We start from the raw sequence: 14127 nt of genomic DNA, 5'->3' as shown, positions 1-14127 counted from the left end.
ACAGAGAAGGAAAACTTTGCCACAGAACTGAAAGTTTTGGAAAGTTTGATGTCCATTGAAACAAGGTGTGTGTGGGGGGGGGGGGAGGGGGTGTGCGCGCACGGGTTTGTGTGCGTGCGTGTGTGTGTGTGTGTGTGTGTGTGTGTGTGTGTGTGTGTGTGTGTGTGCGTGTGTGTCAATAATACAGCAACTATGACCTCGTGAACGTAAAACTTTTTATCATTGCTGATAGCAGAAACTCTTCAAGATTGATGCATTTTATAAACACTGAACTCTTCTTCGTGAATTTGTCTACAAATATGAAAAGTGATTCAACAACATTTTGCACACACACACACACACAAAAAAAACCTGAATGATGATTGTTATTTCCAGAGAACAGCATGAAGTTTTCCATACACTTTTTTATCCAATCTGAATGAAGTTCTCATTTATCTGCTCATTGTTTAGTTATGCTTAATCAAAATTGGTCTTGAATTAAACAAGAGAGGAACAGCTAGCACAAACATGAATGCACCGACACAGGAAAGCGCGTTTTTTGTTTTAGTTTGTCTGTTTGTTTGTTTGTTTGTTTCGATTTTGGGGAGGTAGACTTTTTCCATCTCTATCATGTTTATGTTGGCACGTCTTATAATAATCACTACGTTAAACCCTGACACACCGTTTCCGCTGATACTAACACTGTGATACCTTCTTGACTTTTGTCCAAGAGTCGCTGTGAAACCCACTTTTTGGGCACTGTACAATAATGACGCAAAAAAGTACATAAAAGAACTAAAATGAATGAGATTCTTAAACCTTCACTTCTAGATCCCGAATTCCGCAATGTTTGTTTTGAATAAAAGTATGGTGTCAGAGAGTTTAAAGGAGAACTCAGGATGATTTTCAGATTTTTACATTTGAAAAACTTTAATTTAGTTATACTAAGGACAGAGTTTCAAAATTTGTGATAATTGGGATGAAGAATAAGAATATTTCAAAATTTAGAACAAATTGCAATGAACAAGGATGATGACATGGCAGAGTCACCATAAGAATGCATGAGTAGGGGCTCAAGGAAGCAGAACAAAAGAAGAAGACATGCATAGATTATACACAGGCGAACTCGCAAGCAAGCGGCATTGTAATGGAATTACACTGCTACATTTCTGAAATATGTGAACCTCCTATGTCATCATCCTTGTTCAGTGTAATTTGTTTTAAGGTTTTTCAAAATATTATTACTCTGCTCAAGAACCACAATAAATTCCACGAATCTATACACGGAGTTGTCGATTTATGCACTACATGATGTGAAATTATGAAAATCGTCTGGAATGTCCCTTTAATTATACCTGAAACACTCTGGCAGTGAATTACGGAAGCATTATTGAGTGTTTTGTTTTATGGTCTGCTTTCGTATTAAAACGTATCATGAATTAGGCCTACATGAGTCTACATCATACAGTGAATGTCACACTGATATTCATAAATGTTTTCTTGAATGACAATGATGTAATCGTCATCTTTGTTGTCGCGTTTAAAATCTTTACAAGCCCACTAGAACAAACCTGCCATTTGTTTTTTCCCGGGTTTCCTCATAATTGTCCTCATATGAATTTTCATCAGTGTTTGAAATATCTATATCGATTCCGTCCAAGTTATTTATCATCATACGACAGTTCTTGTATATACAATAGTTATACTTGAAGGAGTAATGAAAATAGTAATCATAATGATGATAGTATCAGTGCATAATGAAAAAAATAATATTACTTAAATGTCTTCTATTGGTTTTCTTCAATCGTTGAGGGCGTATTTTAATCGCCTTGAACATAACCGTGTACCTGGAGAATTCTCTTTAACACGGCTTTGGCTAGGAGGTACAGGAAGAGTTCGTTACGCCCGGGAACTTTGTATTGCCAATATTCCTTGATGTCACAAGTCTACCCACGCTACTAGCAGTTAATTTTTCTATTGATACAACTTTGTATGTGCCTATAAACTCTACATTGCATATCTTACTAAAAGATCAGAGGAGCAAAGATGCTTAGAAATTCAAAATTACTGTTGTTGTTATTGTTTTAAAGAAGAAAGAGAAAGAGGAAAATTGGGGCCCTATACATCAAATAATTTGCCCCAGACAATACAAATGTAAAACAAATAAATCTTAGCAATATTAAACAAGAATATTAAGTATACCATGATATCTCCTCAAGGGAGCTCATATCGTCTCCACGAGGGAGCTCATAATGGGCGTCTCCACAAAGGAGCTCAATACAGTCTCCACAAGGGAGCTCATATAAGAAAATACAACTATCAAATATTAATTATTATTGTTAAAGTAATATTATCCAAAACCAAAAAATAATCACCAAAGTATACCATGATGTCTTATTAGGGGAGCTCATATCGTCTCCACGAGGGAGCTCATAATAATTACTCGCAAACTCGCAATCGCTAGATAATGCTGTATTGATACCAAGATGTTATGTAATGCAAGGGATACTGCTACGTGCATTAAGTCAATAATATCATGGGCTTTAATGATACTGATATTAATAACAATATTTATTACTGTGAGAATGTTTTTCTCTTTTACATAATATCTACTGCCATTACTTTTATTACAAGATAGTTTTGCATGTGACGCTTTCCAAATGCGTCACAGACCAGATTCTTCGACTTAGTAAGCCCAAAACTTTTATTTCTATTTCAAAAATAAATAAGATAAGTTAAGTAAGTCGATAATCATATTTGGTTAAAACTGTTTATTTATTTATTTATTTATTTATTTATTTATTTATTTATTTATTTATTTATTTATCTATTTATTTATTATTTTTCGGTGTGTGTATTCAATGAGCCCCCAATATCAAGCTCGGCCTACTGGGAATCTTCCTGTATGATACTTTAATTCTTTTTAAACTATATCTCTGTTCTCTGTCACAATGATTTGCTTACCTTTCATGGGCAAAAATCAGCCATGAATAATGATGATGTCTATATTTCCGTAAGTGATCATAGTTGATTACTTCTACCATGCAGAAACAATATCAATGAAAATGAAAATGAAAATGAAAATGAAAATGAAAAACAACATTTTACAGCAGTGACATTGAAAACACAATTTGCTGGAAATCGACGGACAAGCAGAAAAGTTGAGATGTAGAATTTGATTCAGAAGACCATGCAAATAACAACAGTGTGTTTCTGTAATCTTATAATTCAGTCCGGCGGCTACGATGCTGCTGTTTTATGTGCCTTGGAAGAAAAAACAAATCATATAAAGCAACCATATAAGTCGAAACGTTGATATGAAAAACATGAAACAGGACAATATTTCCCACATCGTGGACACACCCTTTCCCCCTACAAATATTAACACAATCTAACCAATAATACTCATGGCACAACGAGTAGCCCTTTAACAGTTACTTGTATATAACCTATGAGCTGGATCCGTGCCAAGAGGGCGACTGTTCCGATTTTCTCTTCGATGTCATTATTTTTTTTTCCTACTCTTGATCCAGAACTTTGCTGACTTGCTACTTTTCAGACGTGAGGTTGTTCCCTATACACAACATTACCTCTTTCACGGAAAAACAAAAACAAATACCCATTAACTGCGTAGTTGCACTTGAACTGCCCTGGTGCTGGAAGAAAAATGATTGTTTGCAGGGGAAAGGCGAGAAACTATGAAGGCACGAAGAAAAGTAAAAAAAAAAAAAGGAACTGATGTGGGACCTCAGAGATTTTTTTTTCAAGCTCTCTTCAACGCATGGGAAAAGCATAAAGTCTAATACAGCAGCAGGAATATCTTGCAATCGCATGCAAACAAAGAGAGGAGAGAGCTACGTAGTTTCCATATTTGGACCTCCTTGATAGTAAGAGCAGTCACGGCTATGCGTAATGCACCTGAACTTTCGTGATGATGCGTGGAAGAGCAGTGTTAACACTGACAGTGCATTCCAAATCATTGCAAGTAATGTTATTAGTACATGTATTATTGTTTCCATTGTTTGGGTATAAAAGATTGGACAAAACATTATTGTATATTACATGTAATAACTGATATAATCATTGTATCTTAGTTATATTTGTTTCATACTTTTGTGAACTCAAAGTGGAAATAAATGCAAATCAATCAATCAATCAATCAATCAATCAGGTTAACACTGATAAATATTAAAAATTACATCAAATGAACAAAATCAGAGAATTATCTTCTAAATCGGACAAAGCACCGGGATGTTCTACGATTTTAAATTATCTCGTGTTTTATCACAAAAGTTATATTATAATGATCACAAACCACAACAGCGCCAATGTTGTCAAAATCTCTAGAAATACAGAAATCACTGGAAATAAAATTGTGGGGTTTCTGGTGTTTGATGAATCAACAGCAACCACTTACCCCCCCCCCCCCCCCCCAAAAAAAAAAAAAAAGGAATCGCTACTGAGTAAGTACAGGGCATGGCACTGATTTTAGGCGAACGATGCAATTTGATTTGATTTTGATTTGATTTGACTTCAAGGGGAGTTGCGGAAAAGTTCCGGACAAGACAAGTTGATAAGATCAACAGTTGCAATTTTGATCAATATCGGATAAAAATCAAGGAGGTTGTGAATTGTGAAGGTTTCACAAATTTTCACAAACTTCTTAGTGAACAGTCAATATGAAATGCAAAAGAGTTAGTTGCCGATATATATCATCACCTCACAACTTGCCAAATCTTAACATTTGCAACTTTTCATTGTTTACTTTTTATCTTAATGTATTTGTTCAAGTATTTCGAAAATTATTTTATCTTTTACATACTTCACAATATCGCACACAGGATTTTTTTCTGTTCAAACATAACGTAGTGTTATTTCATGTATAATAAAGCAATATATTATGATGATTTCAATGGAAAACGCAGATAGACTTAGATATAGAACGCAACTGACTGGACTGAAGTGACTTGCTTCAGGTATATATGAGCTAGCACCATTTTCGCCTTTCTTTTTTATCCAAGATTCTCTCGGGGATGGGGCTTTGTATGACTTTTACACGACATGTATTATATAAATGTCCTTGACTCATTTCTCAGCGATATCGATGACTCATACATCACTATCGGAAATCAAAGAGAATCTTCTCCGGTTGATACCAGTTCGATTCCACGAAATCGGAGTAACGTGATACTGTTGTGCCATTCTGGTTTTACCCACTAAGGAAAATTCACTTATAGTTTGTTCAGATTGACACCAATATGACGACTGCAATTGCGCTATAAAGGAGGTGGTCCTGAGATTTCAACTCTTCTTGCCTCACAAACAGCACGTAACGATTTTCGCTTCAACCAGAAGAAAGAGGAACTAGATGAGATTTAACGTTTATATTGCTTCATCGAAACAGTATTATCGGTCACAATATTGCTCGTCACAATTGCACATAACGCAAATCATGAAGGCAAAATGATAGTATTAATATGATTTAGTAATTATGACCCTCTTCCATTTTAAGCAGTCTTCACTGTTAGAACTTCAGAAATATGGTAAAATATTACACGGAAGAAATGATTTCGTCTTCTTGAATTCATGTTAAAAAGGAAGAAGGGTAGAGGGGATTAGTGTGTAAGAAAATGAGAGTGTTGTGTGTATGTGTGTGCGTGTGTGTGTGGAGGGGGGGTGGTCATGATATCATGACAAACATCATCTGTTTTACAAGTGACGTGACTGATTATGGTGTTTTGCCAACCAATAGTCTGCCCGGACTGTGAAGACCTGACGGTTTCTGCTTTCACCAATACAAGGTGAAGACCATTCAAAGTAGCAGTAACCAAAGAGGTACTCTTACCTCCTTGGAATAACCAACCATACTCTTGGAATATCACGAAAATGACTCCAAAAGGGGGATGTTCTTGAAAACATCTTTCAGGGCAATTGTCGAACGTTCACAAACAGGTTCGCTTAATCCCGATTTGTTTATAATGTGCTGTTGTGTTATTCGCTTTATCTCATTTCGTATTTTTATCTCTCTGATGATATTATCAGCATTTCACAGGAAATTTGACTCACAACGAGGAGAACATGGAAAAGGGGACGTGTCGTTTGACAGGATTGATGACATACAGTGGTACAGTCACATAAAGTCGTTAGTATGAATTCCCCCCAAATCACCTCTGCAAACAAAGTATCATGTCACGATTGGAGCGAATAGATCAATTGACAATGACAAACAAGACGGTCGTCATAGGGCGCCACCAATGTTTAAGAGCACGACGCTTGAGGCCCATTGATCAGTGTTTGAGGCCTCACACTTATAAATAGCATGGACTAGTCTTATCACTTTGTCTTATCGAGCATACTAATAAAAATGTTAAAGTCAATAACGATAACCAAAATATAAGTGATAAAAATAATAAGCTGGGTTGTGGTTGATGAGGGTGAATTCCTCTTTTAAAAAATCGCAAGAAGGGTGAATACACTTTCTTTTGGTTTTGGCGCGGGTTAGTTTCATCTTTGTTTCTATTTTTTTTTTCCTGGTACAGTAGAAAAAAAAATGGATGCAAAGTGTGCCAAAAGTAAAACATATACGTCAATATAAGAATTATCAATTACATAACAACAGTGTCTATAGTTACATAGCATACAGGTAAAACAAAAAGAATAGAAGGACTCGGAGAAAACAATATAGGAATACAGGAGACCGTAATCATAATGTATGCAGAGCAAGACTTGGATGAGGTCCGTCTTCATTTTTTCCCGTAACTATAGCTTTACTTATGCAATTAACATCTATCTATATACACCGCTGTGTGTTTGTTTGTTTGTGTCTGTCTGTCTGTCTAAGGTCGCGGGACAGCTTTATATATTATAATCAGAGAGTGAGAGAATGAGAAAGTAAAAATGACTCATGCTCTTTTTGGAGAGATAGAGGCAGGCATGTCTCTGTTGTTGTTGTTTTTTGTCCACATGATATCATTGATTGGGAAACAATAGAATAAAAATGAGAGAGGGCGAATTTCGTAAGCGTGTATCGATACAGGAAGGACAAGCGGAAACAATATATAGGCAAAGGATTTCAAGTAAAAGTACATTGCACACGTACTATCATCATTTGGAGAGATATCTAGCACTATATCGTGACAACCACGTTACCACACAAATAGCATTTTTACAGTTATTGTTGTTGCTTTATGTCTCTCTTGCTGCTGTAAAAGAGTGGAAACTGATTGATGTTGTATACACGTAATTACTGCCTGAAATTTGTACTCGGAACGAATTGAGTTCAAATGGAAAGTTTTACATATGTGTTCAAGACGAAAGGAAAACTCCTCCATTTCAGCAATAGGACATGTTACATGATTATTCGCCACAGTATTTGTCTCTCTCTTTGTCTATTTCCCCTTTATGAGCCCCATTTCTAACCCCTTTTCCTAAACTGTGTTTCACTTTAACGTGATCTGGATTTGGATACCCCCCCCCCCACACACACACACATACACACACGCAGCATGGAGTTAATGGAAAGGAATACAGCGATAATCCTGCAATGCATACTCTCCAAGAGCTCATTAGACCACCGTTTCATGAAAGTTGTCAGCCCTGACAAGTTGTCAGTCTCTGATAATTACCATGGTAACAGTCAGTGACCAAGAGCTTCTCAGCCAGTCGAACCAAGGATAAAAGGTTTGAATTAAAAGGTTTGAATTAAAAGCGCGGCCGAGCCCGCCAGTGTAAACGGACAAAACTGCGGGGCCCTGTTGCATAACACCCTTACCGCTGGACTTACCGCTCCTTTCTAGCGGTAAGTCTTCAAACTAGCGGTAAATTTTATAATCCTTGATGCTGATTGGCTGTGACGCCTAATTTTGGCGGTAGTTACCACTGAAATTCAATGGTAAGTTTTATGCAACGGGCCACGGGGCTCGGCCCCGCAATTGAGGCTGGGCTCGGCCGCGGCTCGGCCCAGCCCCGCACTATAAACGGGGTCTAGCCGCGGCCGAGCCAAGCCTCAATTGCGGTGCGAGCCCCGCAATTTTGTCCGTTTACACTGCCGGGCTCGGCCGCGCTTTTAATTCAAACCTTTCAATATTTTGTCGTAGTGGCGCACAAACGCAATTTGGTATAGTCTGGTTTTCAGACCCTTTGCCAACTGGATTCAGTGGCGACGAAGTCAAAGGCCTTTGCCGAAGGAAAAATCCTTTGCAGGACAAAACCATCTTAAACTATACTAGTTTTCGACGTTGAAGGGGTTAATATCCTGAATAACGAAATAGTACGGGCAGAGGGTTGGAAGCCAGACTAAAATTGGCCGCGCATTTGGCCCAGTTTGCGTTTACACTGAGAAAAGGCCGGGCTCGGCTCGGCCGCGGCCGAGACCACCTCCAGAGCGTGCCAAATGCGCGACCAATTTTGGCCCCGCATTTGGCCTTTTGCGCGTTTATATACACTGAAATGAAGGCGGGCTCGGCCGCGGTCGAGCCTCGTACTGTAAACGGGGTCAATAGGAATCACAGATTTCAGCACATAGATCTCAAACGCAAGCTATATGTTACACCTGTCATTCTATCCAGTGGAGTGAATAACAATGGTGTGTCACATGTTTTCATGGAAGGTCGTGAATGACATAGGCCGAATTGATATTGTCTTTTCTATCTTCAAATTAACGTGATTTTCGGAATACCCTATGCTTTCCATCTACCAAAATGGAAGAAATAGTCTGCAGCTGCTTTCAGAATTTAACATCTTTTTTTTTTTCCTTTCTTTTTAGATTTAAAAAAAAACCCGTGTGACATGGCCATACCTATAACGTGTAGTTTGTTTTCTAGTACGAAGTATTAGGCGTTGGTAATTGGCGGAATAAATGGAAGCTCCATTGTGCAATGGAGTATGATTCATCCATTTTTGTGGAAAACTGATGAACTTAGACCTTGTTTACTCCACCCTGTGAAGTCCCCCCCCCCCGCTCTCCCCATCTTTCCAAATTTCCACCTATATGCACCTGTCACTTGAAACTGTCACTTTCAACTTGATATGTTCACATTTATATACTTTCAACAATTTAGCACACATGGCGGAACCATTGGCAGATATAATAACTCCGCTTTAGACTTCGGAAGAGAGTAGAGCACAGCTCAGGTTTGGAGTGAAAATGGAAAAGAAAAATCTGCTGGCACATACAGGAAAAGCCCGAGGAAATATCAAAAGAAAACAACCCCATGATGGAGAGCTCGAAGCCTTTGATTTACTAAAAGAAATCCGGGGGTGGAGAATTCATGAAATATTAGCAATAGAGCAGCTTCATAACTTCTGCTAATGATGGTGAATTTCTCTGCAAAATGAACCTAAATACGAGACTCACCACGCTTTCCTATGAATTAAGAGGAAGTATCAACATTTTATTCAGGAAACATTATATTATAAGTGCAAATTTTGAATCCAATCTTATTATCACGACTTTCGGAATGTGGTTTTCAGAGCAGGAGTGAAACAAGTCGTTTAACTTGAATGTAGAGCATAAAAACCATTCATGCTTTACAGATTTTAGTTAAGTTCTATTTTATCACACGTCATGTCATCTGTTGATGATAGTATAATCCCCGTGTGTAGATTAGCCAAGAAGGCCTACACCAAATTTGGTTTACGCACGGCATCACAATTGCAGGTCCAGGCAGACGTCAGGTGGCGCTCTTCAGGTAAACGTCAAATCGAACTTTGTTATTCTCTAAAAAAAAAATCGAGTGAAAATATTCACTCATGTAGGAGTGAATACAAAAAAGAGTGAATTCAGAGTGAAATTGGAGTGAATTTTGAGTGAAAATGTTCATTTTCACACCTCAGGGATCATTCGAAAATTTTGGAGTGATCCCTGACGTCACTATAAAACGAGTGAAAATGAACATTTTCACTCAAAATTCACTCTTTTTTGTTTTCACGCCTTCAAGAGTGCGTATTTTCACTCGATTTTTTTTAGAGAGTAGACACGTATTCTTTTGCTGTGTTTTTCGTAATCATTGTTATCAACTGATTGGGCATTTTACCTCAAATTACAATCAAGAATATAAGTATTCTCAATACATATCATATCATCGACTACAATCATGCATAACTATCAATGGCTGAGTTCCTGACCCCTGCTATATTCTGTGCATCCCTTTAACCCATCTTCTGCAGGGGACTTTCGACAGTGCGTAAAATGCCATAAGATTTCTATGCCAATCTACACACAAAGTACACATAGGATTAAAGCGTTACTTGCATCAACCCGATGGAAGTGTTTATTATTATCATTATTATTATTATTATTATTATTATTATTATTATTATTATTATTATTATTATTATTATTATTATTATTATTATTATTATTATTAGTCATAAAAGGACACGAATGTAAATAAATTACGACTGACGATCGAAGACGAAGCTTGGCTCGGTAAGGTCCCTCATACTGAGGCACATCGTCCGTGGTGTACCGCGGCGTGTACGGCCCTCGAACCTGACTACGTTGGTTGCATGCCTCATTACATTCTGGCATGCTATGTACTATGTCGTGTCTATCAACGTGAAGTGTTTGCTCGCCTGCACGTAATAATTTTCAAGCATCCAGCTTATGAACATGCTATAACATTGTAGAAAAATAATATAGTACGCACTTCAGTGTTACTTTCACTCGTCAAAGCAAACGAATTTTTTCAAAAGAGCCACTTGACTGAAAAATAAAATGAATGTATTAGTCCCTATAACTATAATAACATTTCTATGTTTCATTATATTCTTAGGCCACAAACATTATCAAATAACTAAAGAGCTCCAATATATGAAATGGTATAAACTCTGCATAATTCATCAGCTATTCTGTTTAAGCCCCCCCCCCACCCCACCTCCCATAGAGAAAAGAAAAAGAAAGAAAACTCATCAATCAAGTGAAATAACGTATAGTAGATTCTTCCTTTTATTCCAAATGTCACGTTAAAGGGAATAATGAAAACGATGTTTTCCAAACCACATCTCACCACAGTGTATGGTTGCAAACTTGTTCATCAGAGGGAGGGTGGAATACTCCCTCCGTAATCCCTACATTGTAGTACACGGACTATGAGTAAAGGTGGAAAATGTGGTCGGAGGAACGCCTCTAACGGGCACCACTAGTTCTGCATGGGAGGAGGGAACATTTTTCGGATGGGTATCTCGAGCACAAAACTCTATGAAGAAAAGTTGCATATCATAGGCTACAATGGAGAAAAAAAAGATTGCAGCTTAATTGCAATTCAAACACGACCAATAAGCCAGTTCGGAGTTCGTTAGCTCATTATTGGATACAATGGTATAGTTATGAATGACATTTCTTTTTTTATCAGTCGGTTAGGGGCATACTTCACTCATTTTCAGAGCGACATACTGCATATAAGCTTTACGTGACATTTTATGATATTCATCAATCCTGTTTAAACAAATAATGAACTTCTGTATACTAGATAAACAGAATAATCCGTCAATGATAACAAAAATAATGGGAAATCATGCATCCATTTCATCATTATGCACTGAATGTATTAACAATCTCTTTCTACTGGGAGGCAAAAAAACGTATTCCCCATGTCGCAGGGGCGTTAGTATACCACGATATCAGCACTCTTTAAAGGGGATGGCTAGTAACCGATCAGTGGGAATCAGGGGGAATGCTAAGGGATGATTGTTCCAGTCCTTGTGGGATTCATGTAAGAGTACATTATATATCTGCTGTTGTGTGAACATTATTTGCTTCAGAACGGTCTCATATTCAAGTAATGTGCAGATTAATGCCCCGTCACTGACCAGGCACGCTAACCTGGAAACATTAAACTGCACATTACTTGAATATGAGACCATTCTGAAGCAAATAATTTTCACACAACAATAAATATAATATTATAATATACTCTTAAATTAATCCCCCAAGGATTGGAACAATCATCCTCCAGCATTCCCACTGATTCCCACTGATCAGTTACTAGCCATCCCCTTTAAGAATGTTAAGCACATAGCAAATCTACACATCTCCCATAGTCGGTGCAGGGTGTGCCATCGCAGTGCGTTAAAGGGGAAATCCAGTCCAAATATAAGGTAGTCTTATAAGAAAGAATAAAATTTTACGAGTTCAACGGTATAGTTTTGATCGAATTTGGATGAAAAATAAGGAAGTTATGACATTTTGGGGGACGGTTCTTTGAGAGTTAATATGAATATGCAAATGGAAAGTGAACATGTCATTCAATCACAACTTACCATAAAGTTTGTACATAAAATTTTGAGTTTTCAGGTTTTCAGTCTTTGTTTTTTGTTTGTTTGTTTTTTATTGTTCCATATTCCACATTTCAACAAATATATAAAACATAAACATCACAATACAACAGCATGGATGAATTGTCAAGTACAGCTTATAAGACAATAAAACATGTGAAATATGAGGAATCTACATAGAAGCATTGCTTGTAGGGTGTAGATTCCCAGATGCGGATGTGAGATTATTTCTTATAGTTGGTATAAATATGTACGCAATCATGTCCGAGCCTCAATTAATCCTCGCACATCGAACTGATCAATATTCTCAAGTTATTCAACCATATAACATCATGCTTCTGACTTCAATAACAGAAAAATTGAATTTTCGTCACTTTTTTTGTACACGATCAATGGAAAATTGTGAGGGTATGACACGGCTACCTAACTCATTTGAATATTCATATCCATTGTACAAGAACTGTTTTGCAGAAATTAGCAAAACTTCAGAATGTCATAACTTCCGTATTTTTCATCCGATATCAGTCAAAGTTTTACCGTTGAACTCTTTTTATCAGACTAACTTATATTTTTCATTTAGGACTGGATTTCCTCTTTAAGTAAGGCGCACTTTTGCATCCTTTTTTTACATTATTAGCAAATTCATTTAGCGGGATTTCTTGCTTTGGGAAAGAATATTGTTTGTTGTTGTTTTATTTCTTTTAATATTTTATTATTCACATTGTTAAACCCTTGATTGAATCCAAGCTTACATATGATATTCACAGTCCACAGATTACCGCTATGCGATTTTCGCGCAATAAAGTTGCGACTAATCTAACTAACACGGAAACTAACGCACAGAGAAACACATTAGTCATTAACACCAGAACACAGAGAAACAAATTAGTCATTTACATAATCAGACATTAAGCAAATCAGGAGCTGGTACAGCCAGAAAAATAATGTACTGGGAATCTCAAAATCTGGCTAATGGCTCAGTTCATGTCATATTCAATTCACGCATCTCACGTTTATAGAAAATAACACGCTCAAAGAAAATGTTTCACTTGTATATAATGAACGCATTTATTGGGTAACCAATCGTGAATGTGATTATTGTATCAGTTCCCTTCCACAGTTCTCCAATACATCATATCGACACATGTCCATCAATCTTGAAACCAATAATAATAACTCTTTTGGTTTCTGTAAATCTCTTGCTGCGATCAAGCTTATCTCAGTAGTTAATTGATTATACGGGTCTTCTGCAATTACCCCAGACTTTTTCCCTGACCCTAACCCTAATCCTAATCCTGAACCTAATCTTAACCCTAACACAAACTCTACCGCTTAAACCTAACCGTAACCCCAATCTCTACTCTAATCGTATCTCTAACCAGTATTACCGGGGGTAATTTTCCTGGGGGGGGGGGGGATTGACTTGATGCGGATTATCGCACTCACATTTTCCTGGGGGGGGGGGGGGGATTGCCTTGATACGAATTATCGCACTCACAATGGGACCTATTGAACAGACAGGTTAGTTGCAGTTCGTGATGTGAGGTCCACAGAGTAATGGTCCGTCAGAATTATTCTCGCTATTCTTTTTTTTTAAACCAACAGTGCCACATACATATAGTTGCTATCACTCATATTCTTTCGTCAGCCCTCTTGCTGATGTTCTGAAATATCATGTATATTACCACCTTCTGGAACGACAAGACAGTCTAATAAAAAAAAGTGATAGCCTCTTGTTGTTGGTTTTCATACAGAGCTCTCAATTGCACAGAGGAGCACAATGATCAACGTAATTACCACATATCATTATAACCACCCTATGCAGCCTCTTTACTGTTTATAGTATAAAATATTAACGTACTATAGCTCAAT

Source organism: Diadema antillarum, unplaced genomic scaffold (genome assembly GCF_040938485.1).
Source record: "Diadema antillarum isolate AM-2024a unplaced genomic scaffold, OU_Dant_1.0 seq00000674_RagTag, whole genome shotgun sequence".
Lineage (NCBI taxonomy): Eukaryota > Metazoa > Echinodermata > Echinoidea > Diadematoida > Diadematidae > Diadema > Diadema antillarum.
The sequence above is the reverse complement of the archived record's forward strand: the minus strand, read 5'-3'. Positions refer to the sequence as shown.